The sequence below is a fragment of the Neophocaena asiaeorientalis genome, unplaced genomic scaffold (assembly GCF_003031525.2).
Source record: "Neophocaena asiaeorientalis asiaeorientalis breed wild unplaced genomic scaffold, Neophocaena_asiaeorientalis_V1.1 scaffold52, whole genome shotgun sequence".
Taxonomy (NCBI): Eukaryota; Metazoa; Chordata; class Mammalia; order Artiodactyla; family Phocoenidae; genus Neophocaena; species Neophocaena asiaeorientalis.
Genome location: NW_020173927.1, coordinates 2,515,939 through 2,528,427, shown reverse-complemented (window position 1 = coordinate 2,528,427; position 12,489 = coordinate 2,515,939).

Here is a 12,489-nt window from a genome sequence, read left to right as displayed (position 1 = left end):
GTCTCAGATTCTTTTAGCTATGGGACACATCATACCTGAGGTGGGATTTTTTAGCCAGGCAGTCATGACACAAGGTCTTTATTAACAGACTTTCAGAATTGGTGAGAGATGCTCATTCAGTTGCCACAGAGGAACATTTCACTGCAGAAGTTGGGTGGCAGCGAGTTGGCTTGATGGCTTGGAACTTGAACACACTTTGTGTGTGGTGTGACTGTGCGTGTCAGGGGCGTGAACAGTTCTGAGGGTGAGGATGTACTAGGGGACTTAATAACAGACAAATTATTCACACAAACCTGGACACTTAGTAGTTTTAGGTAGAGCTAGTAAGCCGACTCCTGCCCAAAGCCTGTAAGGCAGAAGGTGAGATACAAATGAACAGGCAACAATAGTTACCTTTTCCTGATCACTTCCCAGTTGTCAAAGAAAATAGACCAATAAAAAGACATTAAAGAAATATAAAGCTAACATTTTATAACCAAGAGAGGATCCAATTGATTTAGTTTCTTCCAACACAGATCCTTGAATCCAATGGGAATTTAAAGTTTTTGGGTTTAAAGTCATGAGATGGTTCCCAAATGCAGCCGACTTATATCACCTTTCCCTTGATTCTCTATCTCTGTCTCCAGCTGGGTGTGGCCAAGATGGGGTCAGAGGCTCCTGGGAGCTGGTCACCAGAGAGTGCTGAGGGATTCATTTTTGCCACAGGCAAAGCTGCATTGTCTTGGCTTTCATTTAACTTCTGTGCCCAGGCCTTGCCTTCTGACCAGGAAGGTGCCGCAGTGGGCATCCTGGGTGGGTCATGTAGCAGTACCTCTGAGTGGCCTAATGAGGGAGAAGGTGTTGGCTCTCTCCCACCGCCCAACTTCGAAGTGACCCAGCACTGACTGTCCAGGCAGGACCTGTGTCCAGGCCCGCAGAACTCTTGTACCACATTAGAGCCTTTCTGCAGTGAGCCAGGAGACAAGTCACGGATGCTCAGAGGGGCAGCCATGGAGGCTGAGAAGCACCTTTTTTGTGTGCACTGGAGTTTGCACAGAGGGTACCCTGGATCTCAGGTATGACCACCCTTCTTCATGTGATGTAAGGAGCAGCATCCTGACAGGCACAGTGAGGCAACTGTGGTGCTTCTGGAATGTCTCCAGGCATCTGTGCAGGATGAGTTCAGAGGAGGAATCACAGCAACAGACCATGAGCAATTCCAGCAAAGCCTGTCCCAGAAGACACTTCTTGCTGCATTCTTTTTCTTAGTTTTTTTTTTTTTTTTAAGATGGATTGAGTGGTTTCTTTTTTTTAAATAAACATTTCTTTAAAAAAAAAATTATTTATTTATTTATTTTGTCTGTGCCGGGTCTTAGTTGCAGCACGCGGGATCTTCGTTGTGGCATGCGGGATCTTTTTAGTTGCAGCATGTGGTCTTCGCAGTTGTGGCATGCAAACTCTTTGTTGTGGCATGCATGCAAGATCTAGTTCCCCGACCAGGGATTGAACCCGGGCCCCCTGAACTAGAAGCACAGAGTCTTACCCACTGGAACACCAGGGAAGTCCCTCCTGCTGCATTTTGTAATGAGACAAAAACCCAAATGAAAGTCCAGCAGCAGCAGTAACAGAAGGAGGAGTGGATCCTGTTGCTGAAGGAAGTTTCAAGCTTGCTGCCTGGGGCCACAGCCCCTCCACATCTTTGACCTTTGTGCTCTGGGGTGAGCAGTGGACCATGCACTGGGGATGTGGGATGGATAAGCCGAGACTCAGCGGGACCAGCCTCCTCCTGAGCCTCATGCTTCTGTGTCAGAACCTGTTCCCGGGGTTGTTTTATAATCTAACACTATCCGTAGCTTGGGGATGATTTGGGGGACACAGCCTCAAGGTCCTGGGGTTCCTTAGTCTAACTGGCTTATGAAGTAAGGGGAGTGTCAGGAAATCATATAATGAATACCCTCCACTTTATACAACAACCGTAGTAATGATTGTCTTTTGAGGATTCCCGTGTGCTGGGCTGCCACAGCAACCCCACGAGGGGGCCCTATCAGTGTTTTGTTCTGAGATAAGTAAAGTGGGGTCTGGAAGTGGCAACTTCTCCAAATACACAGCCAGCAAACGGCAGGTGAGGGCCCACCTGAAGCCCCTCTGCATCTCAAGTCGGTCACCATTTTTCTACCTCTGATGGAACCACATTGGAAAAGGGAACAGACAGTAGATACGTAAAGGGACCTTCATGTCAGTTTTTGTCGTAATGTTGCTGGTTTGGGGAATCTTCATTTCTTCCAGACCATTTCTAAATTGTCCAAATCTCCCCACCCACCACAAGGTTCCCTTGTCCGTAAAGGAGATGTTCCTGTAAAACTAGGTATCTCTTTCTCAGAAACAAGAATGTTCCTTTTTTCCAAATTTCCATTTCTGCTTCCATGTCAGCTTCTTTCTTGTAGGAATTGACATCACTTCACACTGTGTTACAGATATTCCTCTCCACGTCTGTCTCTGCCTACTTGGGGGGAGGGTCATATTATTTGCAGTTGTATCTCCAATGGGTAACACAGGGCCTGATACATGTTCTTAAATATGTGTTGAATTGAACCAAATTGCTGGTTTGCATATGGGAAAGAAGCATGTGCGTTCTATCTTGTGCAGAAGTCCTGGACTAGCTCTTGTCATGATTTGGATTTTCATATAATTGAGGTTTTACTATAGTTTCACCTTTTTGGCTCTGAAATATATAAAAACCAAGGCAGTTTTGGATATCTGTGAATTAAATTGAGTATCTGTGATTCAAAACGTGTGTGACCCTTCTCCTGGTTCTGGCACTGTGGGTATCAGGGAGCCAGGGAACCCTTGGGCATCTTTGGAAGATGCCATCCAGCCACTTGTGAGGTTGTTGAACATGTGGTTAACAGTGTAATAGAAGGTTGAACCCTGATTTCAAGTGATTTATCTTGAGAAGAATTCAAAATCACCAGTTCAGAGCAGGTCACCTTGAAGGGTCTGGGAAAGGCTGCAAAGATGGAGAGAATGAACAGGATGGCAGCTGGCTTTCCCCACATGACCACATCTTGGGCGGGAGCTCTGACTGACACGTCCTCGTGGGAGGTGCTGTGTCAGGGGTCTGCCTGTGGAGCCTGGGGCTGGGGGTCCACTTGTCTGGTTTTCCCTAAGAGTAAAGTGATGCTGTATCCAATACAAGTGCTGAGTGCTGCCTGCCTGCTACCCATTCTCTCCTGGTCCCTAGGGGCCCTCGGGCCACAGAGGTATAGTGTGAGTAGGAGGTGACACCTCCCAAATTCTCTAATAGATTCTTTGGATGGTTTCCCTGGACAAGAATTTTTGATTTTCTAGGACTCAGTTGAGCAAATCCCTATTTCTGTTAGGTCCAGGACACTTCTTCTTCTCCAACTTGTCAAATGCTCCAACAAAACATAGAAAGGCAATGTCACTGGGGACCCCTGCAGGCACCTCCCATGTTGGGAATCAGTCTCCACTTTCTCCTGCTCTTACAGAGAAGCCTGCTGCTCCGAGAAACTCCTGGAGGCCTGGGACCCCAGACTTAGTCACACACAATCGTATGTCTTAGTGCCTCTGCCTTGGTTTCCAGGAGAAACTTAGCACATACAATCTTCCACCATCTTTTCCAATGAATTTCAGTTTTTAGACTTTCCCTTTCTTTTCTCTTTTTCTTTCTTTTCTTTAAATGACAAGCAGGAGGGAACAATTTAAGAGGTCCATGAAAAATGTTTTTCCATCAAAGTTGTCCCAAAACAGAAACATGTTTGATACATGGTTTTATAGAAAAGTTTATATAAAAAGGAAGAAAATACACCATTCATGGCACCAGACACCAGCATTGATTGAAACTTGGCTGTAAACTGAGAATCCAGGTTGAGGAAAGACAGCCAGGCTCTCTAGTAGTGCTAATGCACCTGCAGTGTTTTTTTTCTGAATGATGAAAGTGTGGAGAAGCACCATGCTCTGGCATGGGCTGGGATCAGGAAATCTGGATTTGTGTCCTTTGGTGCCCACGCTGCCGGGTGGAGGGGCCCTCTCGCCTCTCTTGGCCTCCCTCCCCTGTATGCCATGTCCCGTGGTCACCTCTTGAAGGGTGGCCTCCTCAAGAAGGATCCTGCCCACTGCCTTTGGTGAGTGTGTCTAATCTGTCTGGTGTTTTAAACATTTATCTTCATCCACATTACCTTTAAAGCAACAATTCTTTTTTTTTTTCTTTTAATTGGGGTATAGTTGCTCTACAATGTTGTGTTAGTTTCTGCTGTACAATGAAGTGAATCGGCTTTATGTGTACATATATCCCCTCCCTCCCCCCACCCTCCATCTCACTCATCTAGGTGACCACAGAGCACCTAGCTGAGCTCCCTGTGCTATATAACAGGTTCACACTAGCTATCTGTTTTACACATGGCAGTGCACATACGTCAAACCCAATCTCCCAATTCATCACATTCCCCCGCTCCACCATGTCCACCCGTCCGTTCTCTACGTCTGTGTCTTTCTTCCTGCTCTGCAAATGGGTTAATCTGTACCATTTTTCTAGACTAGCTGCTTTTGGAGCAAAAGATATTTGGAAGTCTTGTGAGACCTGGGTAATTTCTCCCCAGGAGAAATGCACACACTCGCATAAAAAGCCCTGCTTGAAAAGAAGAGCCCTTGTCTGCTGTGGTCCCCTTTCAGAGATACAGTGATGGCAGGATGCTAAGGAAAGTCAGTCTGAGGCTGATTTCAGCATCAGCCCACCTGGAAACTCAGGCTCAGGTCTCAAGTCTGGACTGCTGGCTAAGCTCGCTCTTGCTCAGGGCAGTTCCATCTCAGGGACTCGCTGTTTTTCTTGTTTGGAACTTGTCTGGTTTACTCTGCTTGTTAATGTCAAATTTGGGGAGCAGAACTTGGGTGTCAGTCCCCTCCTTACCAATAAGCCCTAGAATTTTTTATGCAAAGTAACTCACCAATTCCTGAATGAATAACTCTTCCTCCGACAGAGGATGGTAATTTATGCTAAACTGATAATAAGGAGTTGAATCATCCATAACTTTCCCCTAGTAGAATAAATCCTTCCTCACCAGATATTTGTACAACTGAGGCTACGTAAACATGCCTGAGAGGCAAGAGGACAAAGATCTACATCCTTCCACAACAATAAAAATGTCTTTGCTTCCCCAGAAGTGATGGATGGGCCCCCTCTGTATTGTCAAATCCCCACCATTAAGCATGATGGGCTTACTTGGGAATTATTAAAATACTGCAGCAAACCTGTCTCCGTGCAGTACAATTTAGTGGACTCATAAGGCTGCGTCATGCTGTATGTTGTACACCCCTTCAACTCTGAATTGCATTCACATTCCTTTTGGATTACGGTAAAAGAAAGATGAGTGTGTTCTTGGGGGAAGGTGAGCCTCTTTGACCCTGGCACGTGATACTTTTAGTTGGCCGTATTGATGCACCCATTTTTGCCATGCTTGATTTTTGCACCTGCTTTGACCCAGGAACTTTGTGACTCAGATTCGAAAGCATCTCACTGAACTCCTATAATATTTAAGCTATAAAGTGATGTGTGAACCCAGAGTCACCTTCTCTCTGGAGAACTAGATTATTAACTTGATGGATGTTGGGAATGACATGGTGCTTGAGGTGAGGGATAGGATCGGCACTCCCTGGTAGATCAACTGCATAAAATCCTAAGTGAATTTTCCACCTTTGCTCATCTTAGTACCATCAATAACTCGAAACAGTCTCTGAGGATTTTGAGCATGTTGGACTAGCAGCATCTCAAACACTTGGATTTTGCCTGCGAAGTTAGAGTGGTCATCATCACTTCTTTTCCTCTCTGTAGCAAGCACACACTACCTGTAAAACCTTTGTGATAGATACCTTTGCTGTGGTCTCTTCACACTCTTCTTCTTGAAACCGTTTTGTAATGGAACAGCTTGTTAATAGTGTAACATCCTCGACTCAAATGGAGTACTTCATACTGGGTCATCTCTCTTCCGAAAACCACATATTCCTTCCAAACATGTTACTCTCAGACAACAGACACAAACTTGAAACACAGAGGGCTTAGGAAGGTTGTTTACTTTTAGAGATTTGTGTTGGAAAGTGAAGAACATAAGTGTGATCAAATAGGTGGTGTATTTTGTGGTGTGCCTGAGATGGGATTCTAAAGTTTGGGGGTAGAACATTAGGAAAAAGCCAAACTCATGTTTGCTATTGTTTCAAACAAGAGACACTTGGTTTAATTCATTTGACAAGTATTCATTGAGCATCTGCTACCTGCCACATGTGATGCTAAGCTCTTAGGGTTAAATAAAATACAGACCATGCTTTTGGGAACTTACAGAGATGTGAATGAGTTGACAGGTTCAGAGACAATCATAAGAGAAGGAAGAACATGGAAATTCCTTGAGAGAGGTGGGTAGTGCTGGGGAGAGTCACAGCAGGGAGCCTATCTGAATGAAGGCATGAGGTCTTCTCTTCACAAAGGGACATTCAGAGATGGACAAGGGGCACCAGGTAGAATTTTGATGGACAGACTTTGCAGAGAGATGTTACATACAGAGAGAAAGTTCTAAAGCCATCTCCCAGGAAAGGCAGTGGGGGATGTTCAGGAGATGGTGAATGGTCTGGTTTTGTTTCCAGTGAAGGTCAGTCCTGGGAGATCCTGGGAGAGAACCTGGAAGGGTCAGTGGACAGCTCAAGAGACCACATGTCTGCTTGGCCCAGCTCAGCCCTTGTCTGCATCTGTTGTCCCAACACATTTGTTAATCATCATCAGTTGTGCTTCCTTTCTCTCAGAAATAGCCTGGTTCAGGCAGACAATGAATTCTATGGATAGGTTGGCATTTCTTGGCTGCTATTGTTAATAGGGCAATTTCTTTCCATCCTAAAAATAACTATTTTCTTAATAACTCTTGATTAACTGTGACATGTAATTTTCTTGCCATTTCATGTTAATGGGGCACAGTAGGAACTAATGTGATATGGTTTGAACGTTCTAAAGATGGCCCAAGATCTGAAAATCTCTCCCACAGAAATGCCAGAAATTTGATAATAGTAATAATAATAATAGCCAATGTGTACAGGTAATGAGACTTATACCAGACACTATACTGTTTTACCAGCTTATTTAAATGATTTAACCTTGGTAACAGCCCAAGAAGTAAGGATTCAATTATCTCCATCTTACAAATGGGGAGACTGAGACTCACAGGAGTTAACTGTGTGCCCAAAGTGGTGGAGCTAATGAGTAATAGAGACAGGATTTGAGCCCAAGTGGTCCCTCTCTGGAGCCATACTTCTAGTTCCAGATCAAATCACACTATTCCTGAGAATGTGATAAGGTGTATTGATCATGATTATTATGAAAATGATGGAACTTTTCAATTTACAAATTACTTATATATAATTTATTATTTGCTCCTGTACTTTAGGTGAATACCTAAAGAAGTTAAATGCCTTCCAAAGGTTCATACACCTAAGCAGCTGTTGAACTTGGTGCCAAGTTCAAATGATCAGATTTCATGTTTCCATTCTATTCACACACAGTCGTACATACTCCAGTTCTTGAATTCATTGACTGAATAAGTTTAATGGGTACTTAAAGGAGAGGTGACCTCTGGCTGCTAGGAGAAGAGTCAAAAGGGGAAGGTGTTTTTGTCAGGGGTAAAGTTTCTGTTATAGAAGATGAATAAGTTCTAGAAATCTGCTGTACACATAACACCTGTAGTCAACCGTATTGTGAACTTTAAAATACATTAAGAGAATAGATCTCGTGTTCTTATCAAAAAATGCCCAGGACACAAGGAAGTTTTTGGAGGTCATGAACAATATGTTTAGTACCTTGGTTGTGGTGATGGTATCACAGGAGTATGCATATTTCTAAAATTATTAAGATATATATTGTAAATGTGTACAATTTGGGGGCATATAAATTATACCTCAATAAAGCTAAAAAAACAAAGTTGCTATGAATATCCAAAGAAGTGGAAGGTAACAGGTCTAAGAAGGGAGGGGGAAGGGGCCAAAGAAAGGGCAAATGGCATGGTTGGAGATCTTCATCCCACATAGCACAATTTCCCAAGGCTGGCCAAGATTGATGATGTGGAAATTAATTAATAGTAGGGTTTTAATCTATGTAAAATGTGATTGGGAGGGTGACATACACTAAGATCTCCCTATTAAGGAGGGAAACAAGGTGGTTTTCATGTCCAGATTTCTATGATTTTCAAAATGCAACAAAGCAAAACACAACAGTCCTAGCTTTTACATCCATGTATCCTTAAAGTTTTGGGAATAAGTTGAGTTTTGTGCGACTGTGTTTTCTGTTTAAAAGTTACACGATATTAGAATAACACCAATTGTCATCCTCTTTTATAATGAATGCAATCACCCTCTGTGTAGTCCATCTGCTTTCTTGATGCTGGATGCATCTCTGGGCTCAAGTACTCAGGTAGGTCACTTTTCTTTCCAGATGGCAGCTTCATGGCCATCTTCCAGTTGAACATATTTTGTTTTTAAATCATCTCCTCTTCTGAAATTGTAAAGGATATAATACCCAGGAGAGTTCAGATGTTTTAAAGGAGTTCAGTTTTAACATGACAGGAGAAATGGGCTCCTTGGAGGCAAAGGGCTTCTGGAAGGAACTGGAAATCCATTCAGTGCTGGCATCTATGAAGGCTAGGTTATGCAGGATTTTAAAACATTTTTGGGAAATGTCTCTGCTTCCAATTCTAACTTAGGCCAAGAAGGCAATCAGACATCTGGTCTGAATCCATATTTTTGAAACAAGGTGCAGTGACCTATTGGGTCAACTTTCCCAGAAGCAGCTATAGAAACTCAAGTAGAAAAAATTCTGCTGCAACGTTTTTTTCTGTTTCTGACATAGAGTCATTATTTCCAGATCTGAGAAGTGGTTACCAGATCATTTGCCCCTATTAATTTGTCAAAAATTATAAATGGGTAATGACTAATTCTGATGAAATTCTGGTGAACCTATTCACTGTACATTGCCACTGGCAGTAAACTGGTAAAGTTCTTATGGAAGGAAACTGGGTGGTTTAACCAAAACCAGCCTGTATATCCTCTAGGATTAATCCAAGAAAGAGAGAAAAATAATAGTAAAAAGTGATCTTAGAAGTACTATAAAAATTGTACAAACCAAATGTAAACAAAAGTGGGGAAATGGAAAATGAAATATATGACATTAATCTGATAGAATATTAGACAAGTGTGAAAAAGATAATTTCTAAGTCTAAGTAGTACTATATGGGAAAATATTTTATGATATAATAATAAGGAAAAATACAGAATTTTACCTTTGCTCTACACATAGCTATAGAGAATTGCGAGACAGTTACTTCATTTATGTCACTACTATAATATTAATGCTACAAATAATTATAACAATGGAGTAAGAAGTGATTAATACTTGCCCAAGATTAAGGGAAGCCCCAAAGCCCACTCAGGAATCAGACACAATTCCCAGAGAGTATGCAGGGCAGAAAACCTGTAGGCATGCCATGTCCCTTGGCAAGGTTTTGATGTATCGGCACTTTGACCCCTTATATTCTTTCTTTAAAGTAAATTTATTTATTTAGGCTGCTTTGCATCTTTGTTGCTGTGCGTGGGCTTTCTCTAGTTGTGGTGAGCGGGGGCTACTCTCCCTTGCGGTGCACAGTCTTCTCATTGGGGTGGCCTCTCTTGTGGTGGATCACAGGCTCAAGGCATGTGGGCTTCAGTAGTTGTGGCACACGGGCTCAGTAGTTGTGGTTTGTGGGCTTAATTGCTCTGAGGCATGTGGGATCTTCCAGGACTAAGGATTGAACCCATGTCCCCTGCATTGACAGGTGGATTCTTAACCACTGTGCCTCTAGGGAAGTCCCTGATCCCTTATATTCTTTCCTGTGATATTAAAAAAAACATTTGAAGAGAGAAATAAAACTGTTGTTAGTAGAAACATTGCAATTATATATTTAGAAACTTGGTAAGATGAAGCACATTTTCTCAAACCTAACAGACTGTAATGTTTATGTTCTCATTCTGAGTGACAAAACTCCACCTGTACAGACACCATAGGAGGAAACAGAGGCAGTCATCCACAGAGACACCATTATGTGGTGCCCACTGCACTTTGTCCTCAAACATGTCTTATTGGCAATTTAATAGGTGGGTGTGTATATGCTTAACAAATAAACCTGGTAGTTATACAGCTTAAATTTATGGTTATTCAGTCACCAGGACTATTTTTTTGGTTATGAAAATCATTATTTGTGTAATTTTCCTGGAGATTCTTAATTTATATTAATTGTGGAAAAAGACAGCTAGCTAAACATGGATCGTGGGCTTCTTCTAAGACATGCATCTTAGGAGCCACAAGAAGAGAAAGAGTTTGAAAGAACAGAAATCCCAGTTGAGAAAATGAAACAGCCTCTTGAACAAGTGGTGTTGGAAAAACTGGATATCCGATTGTAAAAGAATAAAACTGGACATTTATCTTACACCACATACAAAAATTAACTCAAAACAGATTAAGGATTTAAATGTAAGACCTATAACTGAAAGTCCTAGAAGAAAACACAGAGGAAAAGCTTCATGACATTGTTCTTTGCAATGATTTCATGAATATGGCACCAAAAGCACAGGCATTGAAAGCAAAAATAACTGTGGGACTACCTCAGACTAAAAAGCTTCTGCCCAGCAAAGGAAACCATTAACAGAGTTAAAGACAACCTACTAAATAGGAGAAAATGTTTGCAAACCATATATCTGTTAAGGAATTAATATCTAAAATGTAAAAGGAACTATTACAACTCAATAACAAAACAAAACCAAAAAAAACAATTAAAAAATGGGCAAAGGACTTGAATAGATATTTCTCCAAAGAATACATATAAATGGCCAACACATATATGAAAATACACTCTACATCACTAATCATCAGGGAAATGTAAATCCACAGGGCATCCTGAGAAATAACTAGGAAGAGTGGTTTTTCTTGAACCAAAAATAGTTGGAACCAAGGACAATGGGCCTGGGAGATGTTGTGGCTCTGGTGTGCCTTGATGAGGTCAGATGTATGACTGGTTCTCTGCCCTGAGGAGTGTTCCTCCCACCCCTCAATCTGGCCAAGAGGACCAAGGCACTTGGCCCTTCTCCCAAGTCAATGAAACCAGTCAAGGCAGTGGACCACCCCAAGGAATAAAGATGAGTTCACAGAAAATAATTATGAGACAAATTTCAAACAAGCGAGCAACCAATGGAGCAACTGCTAAGCAGTAGAACGAAACTATTTCAACATGAGTAACATAAGTTTAAAATAAGAAAAATAACTATCCTTAGAGAGACAAGAGAGGATATTTGTAGCCTTAATCATCTGCAGCTAAACTCTAGATAATACCAATGTGTTAACCAGGAGTAGCTGAGTTAGGACATCTGGAGGGAGATGAGTGCATCTTAGGGCTCTTGTATGGGAGGAGGAGGCATAGACTTTGCTCATCTTTAGACATATATATGGGGAGAAAACTAAAAGTGAGTTTTCAACTATTTAAGGGTAACTACCAGAATAATAAAAGTAGGACATGTAATTTTTAAACCTGTGGAAGATAACTTTATATATAAAAATAAAAGTACAAAAAGAGAAGATAAGGAACAAAGAAATTAAATGTGGTAAGTGGAAAACATAAACAAAGATGGCTAAAATAGTCTTACTAAAACCATAATTACAGTAAATATAAGTGGATTAAATATTCTGCTCTGAAGCCATGTAGATTGAATTTTGAAAAAGGTTTATATTTATAAGCAATCTCAGTTTATTTTTACATAGACACATGACAGACTCGAAAACAAAAGAATATATAAAGGTTAAAAATAAAGGGATAGGGCTTCCCTGGTGGCGCAGTGGTTGAGAGTCCACCTGCCAATGCAGGGGACATGGGTTCGTGTCCTGGTCCGGGAAGATCCCACATGCCATGGAGTGGCTGGGCCCATGAGCCATGGCCACCGAGCCTGTGGGTCCGGAGCCTGTGCTCTGCAGTGGGGGAGGCCACAATAGTGAGAGGCCCGCATACTGCAAAAAAAAAAAGAAAGAAAAAAAAAAAGGATACAAAGAATATACATCTGAGTTAAAAGGAAGCCAGGGTAGCAATTACAACATCAGACAACAGTAAAATTTTTTAATGAAATAATACATCATGAAGGCAAGATAGGGATTTTGAATATAGAGTTAAGAAACTACTCTAAACTAATATTTGTTTCTACTTGATGTAAAGAATCAAGAAGATAAACATCATGAACCTATTGAAACCTAATAATATGGCCTCAAAATATATAAGAACTGGTGGAGTCACAGGGAGGAATAGATAACAATACAATTGGAGTCAGAGTTAACAACTCCTATTTTAACTTAATAGATTAATGTGATAAGGTAAGCCATATCAGAAATCCCTCATTACTAAATAACTAAAAAATAAAAACAAACAACAACAACAAAAACAGTTGAGC